Source organism: Condylostylus longicornis, unplaced genomic scaffold, assembly GCF_029603195.1.
Source record: "Condylostylus longicornis isolate FDR11 unplaced genomic scaffold, ASM2960319v2 ptg000110l, whole genome shotgun sequence".
Taxonomy (NCBI): Eukaryota; Metazoa; Arthropoda; class Insecta; order Diptera; family Dolichopodidae; genus Condylostylus; species Condylostylus longicornis.
This window is the reverse complement of record NW_026578078.1, coordinates 1,958,167-1,970,774: the sequence shown is the minus strand read 5'-3', so window position 1 is coordinate 1,970,774 and position 12,608 is coordinate 1,958,167. Positions and strand designations below refer to the sequence as shown.

General features: G+C 23.4%; 1 protein-coding gene across 1 annotated transcript in view; it reads right to left on the bottom strand.

Moving 5' to 3' along the window:
- The window catches only part of LOC129614493 (Y+L amino acid transporter 2), a 55,128-nt gene extending 43,286 nt beyond the window's left edge, over window positions 1-11,842 (bottom strand). The window contains exons 1-2 of the mRNA XM_055529116.1: window positions 11,800-11,842; window positions 11,285-11,554 (exon numbers count right to left, since the gene is read on the bottom strand). The gene's annotated coding sequence lies outside the window, so the exon portion shown is untranslated. The remainder of the gene's footprint in view (window positions 1-11,284; window positions 11,555-11,799) is intronic.
- Between the last annotated feature and the right edge of the window lie 766 nt (window positions 11,843-12,608).

The following is a 12,608-nucleotide window of genomic DNA, read 5'->3' as shown; positions in this document are numbered from 1 at the left end:
CGCAATGCATGTATATTGTCTAGTTTAACGAAGGTGTTACAGAAGAATATGAAAATGCATTTTAAACATTTCTTTGCAATTTTAAGGACATTAGTTAACCTTTTAGTTAACATACCTAGAAAAGTGTAAATTTAACTCTTAGTAGAATTTCACTCTCAAATATTAAATTTCAATAAATTCCTTCAAGTATTTCTGTAGATATGGGAAAAATTGTAAAATCGGTTCCTAGTTCGGTTTCCGTGCCTTGATATTTTCAAAAAAATTATAGGTTCATTGTTTTAACACCCTGAATTTAAATATTAAATTTCAATCGGTTCATTATTTCTCTTTATATACGCAAAATTGTAAATCGACTGGCAAAAACGTTCAGTTCCCGACGCATCTCTAAAGTTGACCAATCCGTGACATAGCCGAAATAAACCCACGCGTAAATTTCATTTATCTATAAAAAAAATTATATTTTACTTTCATTTTAGGTTTGTATTGAAAATCGTTTCAGCCGTGACTGGCCCAAATTCCGATCAACATTAAATTTAAATTAAAAATATATTGTGATTTTTTAATCTCCAAAGTATATGCCTGTACGCAAGTGTGTTTGTATTTATTTTATATTCCATAAATTATTTGTTTTATATTTATAACGAATTAATTAAGCGGTGAACTATGACAAGTGCATAATAATATTTAATTGCAGTTTTTATTTTGACATATGTAATATAATTATATAATTGAATTATAAAACTCATAGTATATGTGTGAAATTGTACATCGTCGCCTTAACAGTGAAATCTCTATATAACGACATATCCATTTTACGACATTCTCTACTTATCCAACAAATTCAGTTTTCCATTACGAGTGAATCTAAATATAACGAAAAGCGCAAAATTTTTTTAAAAAAGTAGTATCTTTTATTTTAAAGAGATTGACGTTTTTTATACTGGCAATCGACTGTCGATGTTATTACCTATTTTTAAAGAAATAGAAAACATAATTATATTTTCTGCATAGTTTTTTATTATGTTTGTTTGACTGCATTAAAAAATTTGATAAATTGAATAAATTTTTTTATCTTCATTTTTCTGATAGCTGAAATTAGCGTCGAATGATTTTTTGTGTTTTGTTATATTTGCTAGATATGCGCTTTAAAGTGATTTATTATAAAAATGAAGTTTTTAAGCCTAGTAAAGTTTGTAGTAGAAATATGCCTTTCCCTACAACTTTTTTGTATTCATAACAAAAGAGTCCCTCTGTACCATGAACACACTTCTTAATATAGAGTTGCATTTGACAATGTAATATCAATTACAAACAAAAATTATTGAATTAGGAACGTTCGTTATATAGAGACGCCACTGTATATTGACATTTCAAGAGAAATATCGATGATTAATTTTTGTGGATTTCTAAGCGTTATGTGTTGATGATTATGACGTTTGTTTAACATTTGCAAGTATTGAATCTAAAGTTTAAGAAATTTTCTCTTGATATTTCATCAGAATTTTTTTTTATATATTCTCAATGAAATTTGAAAAATGAAAAAAAAACTCAATAAATTTAAAAAGAAAATTCAATTATTCGCCCGGTAATATTAAATACTCATGTCGTGTATACTAAGGTGCATACCTACAAACTTGGTATAGTCAAAATAATAATAATAGCAAAACGTGAAAGGTGGCGTTTAACATTTCTACTTTTATTCCTGCATTTTGTACTTTACTTTTTGTATATGGAGATGATTTTTAATGGATAGATGAAATGGATGTATTAATATGTGTGTATGTATTTTATATGTGTACACATACTTATATACAAAACATTCATTTCTTTATAATTCCGTAGGTTTAAAAAATGTCTAAAAGAATTTAATTAAGAATTTAATTGGAAAATTAGAGGAAAATAAGAATAATAAGAACGAAAATTGAATTTACGCTTAGTGGAGTCGAGTTGAAACTGGAAGTTATTTTTTTTTTAATTTGCTCTGCTTTCTTTCTTTTTTAAGTTTATGGTATTAGTTTTAAAGTGAAAAAAAAATATAATTTTCCCGTTTATTTATGATTTTAAAAAATTATTATCACTGAAGCGTATTACAGCGTTACATTAAAGTGTCGTTGACCTCTCTTGTAAAATAAAACATTTGTAAGAATAAATTTATTAAAAACTGATTTATTGTTTATTATGAATAAATTAGAGAAAAAAATAGTTTATTAAAGTTCAAAATTCCAGTAACAAAGTTTCTAAAATAAAAGCCAATTTTCGGATGTGTTTATAAAATTTGAAGCTCAGAAAATGTACCGAAATTTGAATGTTTCTAGAGAAGTGCAAATTTAAAAATTCGCTTTGAAAATCTTAAAAAATTCTCTACGAATAAAGTTAAATTTTAATAGAGTCTTACAATCAGATTTCCTTATTTTTATCATTAAAATTTAAATGTTTTTTTCTTAAAGAAAAAAAGACTTTTTTAAATATTTCAAATATTTCTAGATATTAAATGCAAACTTTACTTAAAATCTTTGAAAATTATTAAAATTAGCTTACATTACCAGCAAATCGCTAGTTTAACTGGTTTTTCCAAAAATTTATAATACTTCTAGTCACGTACATTATCAATTTACAACTTATATAACACTTAATATAGAAGATGATTGTTCTTAACAGAACAACCCTAAAATATTGTTGTTGAATATTAAAAAAATAACAGAAATGCAATATTTATTGCTGTGTCAACTTCGGAAAAAGAAAAGACAAAAAACTGCAACAATTTTTTCAAAAGATCCTTTATAAATTACAGTTGAATAACAAAACAACAAAAAAGTGTTCCGCACAGCATAATTGAACTTAAAAGAGATAAAAGGGATGAATTAATTTCATTTTTAAGTTTATGTTTATGAAAAACAACTTTTTGTCCATGTTCTATGTTAAACATGAATGTTTCAAAGCATAAAATCAAATTGATAAATTGAAAACTATTTCGGAAACATTTATTTTTCATGTCCATACACAATAGATAGAGAACAACAGCCACTACGCCAAAATAGCGACTAAAAACACAAAATTTCATGAGATAAAATTATTTTACCGACTTGACAGCATTGCATAAATGTTGTGGTTAAAATTTTTTTTGTACTATAAAATTTTATTTGCCAGATAGAAAGTGAACGAAATGAAAAATTTATATTTAAAAGAAAAAAAAAAGAAAAAATACAAAAACACCTTTAAATTTTAACTTGTTATTAAATTTTTTGGCAACAAAGACCATTTCAATAACCTCATTTATGGTTTTTGATACCATCATCCTTATTTTACGCAAATATTATGTCCTTTATTTTAATAAAAATTCAGCCAAAATGGTACTACTCATTTCTAAAAATAAAATATAAAAACAAAAATTCATTTAAATTTTGAGGTTATTGTCCTTATACATTAGGATTCTTTATATTATATTATAAAATATGTTTGTGTGTGTAAACACGCAGTGGTATAAAAGTTGTAAAAGAATATGGAGAGCATAAAAAACAAATTTTACCGCACAAGTATTTATATTATAAATACACACACTCACATACATATAAATATTTATAGATTCGGTGCAAGTCCCCAAAACTTTTAGATTTTCATCTAAAAATAAGAAAAAAAAAATTTATCAAATAAATTTGCGTTATCCTTTGTTATTTTTGGTAGACATAAGAACAAAAATTAAAAAAAGGAAAAACTGAATTTCAAAATTTTTCAAAATAAACCTGGCAGCACAAAAAGAGACGTGTGCGTGATCATTTGAAAATTAATGACTACTGTTTGAAAAAAAAAGACAATTTTTTAAAAGTTCAAAAAACTTTTTTTGGAAAAGTTTATTCAAGTATTTAATTTAAATATCTTGAACAGAAATAATTTCAAAAGGACTTTGGAAAGAAATTCAATAATTTGTAGGCATAATAAATCTATTTTTTAATTAAAAACTGTACCAAAGAAACAGTAATAGAAAATTTGACGCTGTGGCAGTTATGCAACATACGCATACTTCCTTCCATTTTGAAATTAAAAATTGAAGACTTTTCGATCCTTTAACGATAAATTATTATAACCAGCTTATCCTAATAAAAAATATTAAATTATTATAAATAATTTAATATTTATAAAAACGTCTACACTACTTTTGAACATGTTGCTCATGGACAATTACTCAATTTCCTAAATTCTTATTAACTCAGCTAGTTATTAAAATTAGTCTGAAAAGATTAAGTTTAATATGCTATAGTAAGTTTGATATGCTAAAATAAATTTATTATACATAGTAGTAATTCAATTTAAGTTTCCCAAATTGTGAGAAAATATTTTTCATAGAACTAGTACGTTAAATATCAAAATTTAAAGTAAACTAAAAAATCTTGGGTTATATCTCACTTATTATAAATTTGTAACAGTAAAACAAAACATCTTAAGTCGATTTAGCACGAAATCAAGATATTACACTTTTGAAATTTTTGACAAAACACATCTAAGGTAAGCAAATAACTGAATTTGCGTTCATAAAGGTACATAAGCTGAAATGCTTCCTAGCTTCAGTTATACGCAGTCAAATCTGCATTCAAAACTTTCTTTGCATTTTTTCTATCTTGATTACAGCATGTGGAAATAAGAATGTTATGTATAAGATTAACAGAATTTTATTTCTTTTATTATAAAATAAGATTTTAAATTTATTTTGAATTTATCTTAGAGATTTCTACAATACACAAATGAATTTTATTAAAATTATAGTGTGCTACTTATTAAGGAAAAGAATTTATTTAAATTTTGTAGACAACTGAGTAAATTATTAAATTGATTTTCAAAAATATTGTTCATAATTTTTTCAAATTAAATTAAATACATAATTTTCTATTATGACATATTTTAAACTAAATCGTATTTGATAACAAAATAAATGTCATAATTTTAATTTAAAATTTCCAGTTACAAACGTCCACAAATTTTCTTATCAAATCAAAAAAAAAACTATGCCATTCAAAAAAGCCATCTTAATATTGTAATAATTGAAATTTTTTATATTAAATTTTTCATTTTCTCTATTATTATTGCCACATTCACACGAAATAAATCATAATCAAATTATTAATAATAACTACATATATAAGAGAAAAAAACTAAATTAAATTCACAGTAGTCCATCGTACTCTAATTCAATCAAAATCTGTTCCATAGACAATTTAAGATTAGGATTTCTACTGTATTTTATTGTCATTATTTTTCTATTTATCTATATACATAAATATATACATGTATATTCAAAAGAAAGTTTTCAATTAGATCATATTGCACACAATTTATTATACCCAACAAGTTTGATCTAATTTACTGTCAACTTTTCATAAATGGGCACTATGAAATATTCTGACAGATGAAAATCCACACGTTGAACAACATCATTCATTATTGTTATCATCGAGTATTTTGTACTGGTATAAATGTATATATATAATTATATTGTGCACTCATACATATATGATCTTCTAAGTATATTCTTATAAAATAAGCAGATTAAAAGAAGTGGAATAGTGAAGCAGACCAGAAAAAAATTATCATACAATCACGTTTCTATAAAGAAAGTAATAAAAGAAAAAGCAAAATAACGTAGATATAGATACGATCCAAGCTGAATTGAAAAAAAAGACCATTGCCGCATTCATTTTTTATAAAGTCGTCATGTTCGTTTTTACCTTTGCTTTTTATTTTGATTAGTTATCAAACTCTTTCTACTCTCATTGTTGTGTAGAAATAAATTATAGGTATGTTATGTAGTATAGAAATATGACATGGGTTAATAAACCTTATTTTTTCGCGTAATAATTTGAAATAAATCAAAAACGAAAAAAATAATTTTAAATTAGTTTATCAGTACAAATTTCTTACATTCGATGGCAATGATTTTCGCTTCAACGAAAAGTATATACCAGGATGCTGAAATAGGTTCCGTAATACTGTAAGAACAAGTTTAAATGATTTATTTTCAATTTTAATATTATTATTAATTAAAACCAGAAATAAAATTAATGCTTTTAATTCGAATGGTTTTACACATTTTACACATTTTAGTATGTCAAAGTAAGGAAAGCAAAAGCTTAAGAACCTTCTTATACACACCAATATGTCTATATACAGAAACAGAATAACTTGATACGTTTATGTATTGAACGCAAATGCATATCTATACGAGCTGATAAGCTAATTTGTTATACATACCAACAAATGATCCTAACAATTCTATATGTTTTCAATAGACAAATTAGTTTATATTTTTTGTTCCTTTAAGAGAAAGCTCTAATACTAATGAAAGAAATCATAAAATAAAGCATTAAGGAAAACAATTTACTCCATATGATTCTATTATATGTATATACATGAATTCGCTTTCCGAATAAATTTTGCATTAGCAAATTTTATTTTATTTAAAAATTATCAAATTAAACTTGATTAATTTTCGAACTACAGAAATATAATCAATCTCGAGAAATACTCGGATACTGTAAAACATTGCGTTAGTCTTATTTAACCAATGGACCCGGTAGCGAACAATTCTTTTTTTCTAGTTAATACGGTAACCTCATTTTTTGAAAAATGGCTTTTTTATATGTATGTATGAATGTAGGTATGTATTTCTTTTCTTTTCGTTTCAGAATTTTTTTGTATATTGTTTTGCTTCGTCACGTTGATTGAGTTTTAGTAAAACTAAAAAAAAACACATAATTTGGTCAAATACACAGAAATTTAAAAAACACACAACCCAAATTTTTATGGATAAAAGAGGCAAGGAAATAAATGGTTAATTATATGAAAAATATAATAAAAACCAAATTACCTACATTTTTTCTGTAAATTATGATTTTACATTTGTAATATTGTAAAAAACAAAAAAAAAAGAACGGTTTTATTCCAAGAAAATTATTAAAATAAATTAACAGTGTCGGATGGAGGGAAAAATTGCAATATAATCAAAAATAACAAATATTCCGTCTCTTTTCAACACTCAAACTGTCAAAATCTTATCGTGAACTTGCATTCTAAACTAAACATTTGAATTCCTTTACGGTGTTGTTAATTAATTAATCATTTTGGCCTTTAAAAGTAAACGGTTCGTGGAATTAAAAACAAAAATTTCTCTCCAACAAAAGCGACCCTGTCTTATAAATTTTTTGTTTTTTAAATTTAAAAATCTGTCAAAATTATGCAACCATGAAAAATAATCGTGAACTTTATTGTAACTTTAATTAACTCTTTTTTCTTTCTTATTTTTAAATTTAAAAAAATGTAAGAATTTTTAATTTGATTAAAATCATATTTTTTTCAGATTTAATTCAAATAAAAATAGAAACATAATTGCCAACCATTCTAAAACAAATTTTATTTAAATTGTCGAATTCATACAGTTTAGACATTTATCGTAGAAAAGAGCGATTTTACTTTATTACGCATTAGCTATCAATGTAGCGTACTTAAAAAAATACATTTTTTTGTCAAACTTACGATAATTTAAAGTACTTCAATTTTATGGGAACGTAAAGTACCTGTACGCTGAATCAGTTTTAATAAAATATATTTTCAAATACTTATTTAAACAAATTTAAGTCAAAACAACGACTTGCAAAATAACACTTTTCTCTTTAACAAATGAAAATGCCGCTGTTTCTTTCTTTGCGTATACCAAAAAGTTTCAGATGATTGCATACATTAAGGATGGACAAAATAATAGTTATGTTAACAGGCGTTGTATTTAAATTCAAGAGTTAATTACATGAGTTAAGATAGATAACTATTACTATTAGATCTCTACTTTTAGAGAAATTCGGAAAAGCTTGCAGCTTCGGAAATACAAGGAGCCGAAAACTTAAATTCTATGAATTTTGAGAGAAGATAATTTGGGATGGAGGCGGAAAAAAGTTTTACTTTTTTTCAAAGTAAACGAAATAAACTTTTTATTAGTTTTAAAAGCTGCTAAAATGCCAGACTTCAAAAACTTATCGTTCTAATGGCCATTTTGACAATTTCCATTATCCGCTACGTTATATAGCGGTAGAAGAAACCAGCCACTATTTTTTTGCGTTTACAAAATTTGGAATATTTTTGTCGTTTCGTCACAATAAGTAGTCTAAAAATGCCATTTTTAGAAGTTTGAGAGGCTACAACTTTTATTTATTAAATTACAGGGCAATTAATTATTTCAGAATGTTCACATAAGTTATAAACTAACGTATACTGCAATAAAATAAGATTTAGAATCTTATATTAAAAGAAACGCTGTTCGTTTGTTAGCTAAGTTTATTCAATATAGTCTTTACTTTTGTTATCTCCAAATACAACATAAATTTCAACATCCAATATAAGTTTCTTTTTATCTCATAACTATAAAAAATTCATATTTTAACCAATTAAATTTACAATAAATCTTTAATTGCTATGTAGGTGAATTATTTTAGAGAACACACTAGACATCTTGTCTCGCAAAATAATATGATAATATTTGCAACAACACACAATTAATATACATATATTCTCAGATATAGGTGCATAATAAAGTACTTGTACTATAGATTAAAAATAAATTATTCTATTCCACTTTCACTTATAACAAAAAAATAGCAACACAAAACAAAATAGAAAAAAAAAAAGTAAGAAAATTTTAAATGCGTTGTAACCATTTCCTACCAACAAATTCAATGTTAACAAATACAAACACATTAAAATAAGATACATTTATAATATATTACACATGTGTGTGCACATACATATAAATTTATCTACATATTATGTATATTTTTAGAAATGGTAAAATATTCTAGTATTTTATTCATTTTAATCAAATAACACGTGATTTTTTTTCATTATTTTAAGCAAAAAATCCTTTAAAATATTTTTTTATTATTTGCATTTTTTTTTTTAAGTAATAACTAAACTGAATGACAGTCTATAAAAAACTCACTCTTTATGTAACATGTTGGCATAGCACATATGTAAACATTAAAATTTTTATCTTTGAATTCTTTTTTAATCTCGGAAACATTTTATGACGTAAAAGCTTTTGTAACAAAGTAACAATTTTGTAACTAAAATAGAATGAAAAAAATTTTCATCCTTTCATTATCCTTACACAATATATACATATTATATGTAATAATTGTAATAGAAATAATAAAACTTGGTTGATATCTTCTTCTAATATACAAAAACTTGTTCTTTAATTGCGTTATAACATCTTCAGTTCAATATGCACATACAAATATATATGAAGAAATTTACATATGCTTGTTCTATATAATTATTTTACTATAAATATTTCAAATTATTCTTCTCATGTAATCTACAAAAAGCCTATGATATACATACATATGTGTGTATAATATGAGACAAAGAATAAAATAAGAAATTTAATTAAAATAAAATACTAGAATGAGAAAGAATTCAACAAGAGAAGTATTCTAGAAAAAATGAAGAATAAGAAGAAAAAAAATTGATTGCTAATGTCAAAAACATGTCCTTATATTTTATAATAGAATTATTGAGAAGTGCTTAAACCAATTCTTTTTATTACTTTTTTTTTTCATCATCATTATAATTATTATTATTATTATTTATATTTCTAAAATATACTCAAATTCTAAAATTAAATTTTTAAGCAGTTCATTGCTGAATATTAAATTTATTAAAAAATTATAAGGTGCTGTGTAACACCCAAAAATGAAAAAGAAAATTAACATATTTTACTAGAAAAAAATTATAAAATTATAAAGGGATAATTGAATTTTAAATTTAATACAAAAATCGATTTCTGAAAATTAATTTTCCCTTTTTATTTTCGTGTTACTCTTTAATGCTGTTAACTTGAAAATTTTTAGATTCTCTCTTAGAAAGTATTTTAGAAATATGTAATTAAAATTTTAGAAATATGTAAGGCTAAATTTAAACTTGTCCCGCTAAGCTGCTCTTTACATAATTTCAAGTAAGTACAATTTATTTCCTATACTAAATAAAGCTTTTTAGTAAGAAAAATTATAATAGAACTTTTAATACTGCACATTTATTAAAATTTTTAATTTTTACAGTCATTCATTTAAAAATTTTATTCTTATATATTACAGAATAATAATTTAATTTAATTCATAAGAAAATGTATAGGTATAGTTTTCTATTTAATTTTATAATTATTTAGTGCTGAAAATAAAAAAATGTACATAATTTTAAAATAATTTTAAAAAGAATATCACGTAATTATATTTTAATATGCCGACAATATATTAGACCATATGGAAATGAAGTGACAAAGCAAGTATTCGAATTTAATTTATACAAAATAGAAAACTATTAAAATATTATTAGCGGGAATCATTTTATGCAATTGTAAATTTTAATTTGTATTTTACGAGCTATAAAAAAAATTTAACAGGAGATGGTTCTACTAAACGTAATTCCGCCGGATTAAACTTATAATTCCTAAAAATTTCTCTTCTTTTCTGATTTTTGAAAGAGTACGCCACACTATGTAGTAATGTGTGATCTATACACTATATAACAAAAATTTTTTACTTTTCAAAACTTAGATGGAGTTTTTTATTTTTCATGCTGCTAATAAAATGGTATTAATTTACTAAATTATCAAAATTTTACTTTATAAGTCATATTTAATCAGACTTATCCCCATTTTGAAGGAATACGTTTTATTTTCAAATTATCGAGTTATCAAAGAACAAAGATAGCAAGAAAGGCAAAAAAAATTGTTTGTCCGATTAATAAAATATTTCTTATTCAAAATTTTCAAAGATGTCAACATTTTTTTTTTAAATATACACCGCATATATTGTCATAAACCCGCTGAAATGTTGTTCAAAACTTTCATGTCAAATATTGACGAATTATTTATTAATTTTCCTCTTAAATCAAGTCATAAAATTCCCATCTAATATTCGTTTGTGCGCGGCATTTACCTACTAATTTCAGAGTTGTCAAAATTAAAAAGTAAAATTACATTATTAAATTACCTTAAATATCATAAATTATTAAAATTATTTTTAATTATTAACAAATTTTAATTTATATGCCTAAATTATACTGTAACATAAAAGTAATTTTTAAATTTCATTATCAGCTTGTATGAGATTAATTAATTTTAGACTCTTCCAATTAAATTAACTTTAGAATTATTTGGCAATTTCAATTGCGATTTCATTTTTAATAACTGTGTACAGTACATTCCTATATACATTTATATATATAAAATTTTATAAAGCATACTTACTTATACCACATGGAATGAGATTTCTATGTAAAAATTTATTCCAAACTCATTTTATTCTTTTAAATTCCATTCACATTATATTTTTTGTGTATCTGAATATCATTGAATTCATTTTAAAATTAAGGAATAAGAAAAGGAAAGAACGGGTTCACTTTGAATGAAATTTTGTATAATTTTTTTTTTGTTTTAATTTCAAATAATTTTCTTCTTAATTATTTTTTAAGCACATTAATAAAATTTTCTATTCAAAAGAATTTTTTCCCCTTTTCTCTACAAATTTTTAAATTTAAAAAAAAAAAATTTATTTTTCATACAGAATTTTGTTTAGAAATTGCATCAGATTTTTTATTTGAAATATTTTTATAGGCTTTTTATTATTATACATTAAAATTTAGAAATATTAAGTATAACATGAATAATTTTATAATATTAATAATTTATTCCAAATTTTTATTATTAAATTTTTATAAGAACTTATTAAAAATTTAATAGAAAAAATTAAATTTTATAAAGACCACAATAGTTTCTAGACGAAAGGTGATACATGTGATAAATTCGCGAACCAACTAAACTGTCTACCTAAAAAATTTTTCGTATTATTTCTTTCAGAAAAGCAAAAAAATAAAAAAAAAAAACAGAACAAAATGAATAAAGGATATTTGAAAGGTTATAAGGAATATTTTTTTATTTTTTTTTCTTATTATTATTTTTATGTTTCCTTAGAATAAAATATCAAACAAAATAATATTACGATCCACATTGTGGATTGTATTTCAAGGGCGATATATGTATATGTATATAATGTATACATTTATGTTAAACTTGGATTTAATTTTAACAATCAATTTACACTATTTCTCATGTAGAACATTATGCTCCTCATTTCGCTCTATTACTTTCGCTCTATAAACAAGCCCAAAGAGTAAAACAAATTTAGAGAAAATACAACATAAAATTATGAGTAAAATTCTCGTCGTGTTCAATAATTATAATTTGGAAAATGTATTCTAGTCTGACAATTTTTTAAGGGAGTAAGCCACAGATCAATTAATTATTTTATATTTGAATAGAAAACTTAAAATTATATATGTACATATGTAAATATAAAATTCTATATCATTTATTTTTACATTATACTTAAGGTTATTTTAAGGATATTTCAAAACATATACATATATTACAACACATGTATTTAATGGGTACATTCTCATAATATGTAAATATCAGAAAGCTAAATTTCAATATTAATATATAGGCAAATAAATCTTTATCTTTTCATTTATATATATGTATATATATAAACATTTATAGCGTAAATATTTTA